Here is a 304-nt window from a genome sequence, read left to right as displayed (position 1 = left end):
TTTTGGGTGAGGCTCTGCCCAGCCTGGGGGGCGGGCTCCTCACCGCCCGGAGGAGGGGAGGGAGGAGAAGTAGCAGGTGTGGAGTCCTGCAGCCCCCTCTGGAAGCTTCGTCTGCAGGGTCATTTGGTCTCTACTATCTATCTCCCTTCGAGGGGTTTTCAGAAAAGGAAACTGAGGCTCCTGCCTGCAGCTGGCCTCCCAAAGGGCTGCCCGGGCCTGAGCACGGGGTCACCCACAGGCACAGCGAGTCTCCCTGGCTGTCCCTGCCCCCCCTCCACCCCCCCAGAGGCCGGGAGGGCTGGCA

This window comes from Myotis brandtii, unplaced genomic scaffold, assembly GCF_000412655.1.
Source record: "Myotis brandtii unplaced genomic scaffold, ASM41265v1 scaffold97, whole genome shotgun sequence".
NCBI lineage: Eukaryota > Metazoa > Chordata > Mammalia > Chiroptera > Vespertilionidae > Myotis > Myotis brandtii.
The sequence above is the reverse complement of the archived record's forward strand: the minus strand, read 5'-3'. Positions refer to the sequence as shown.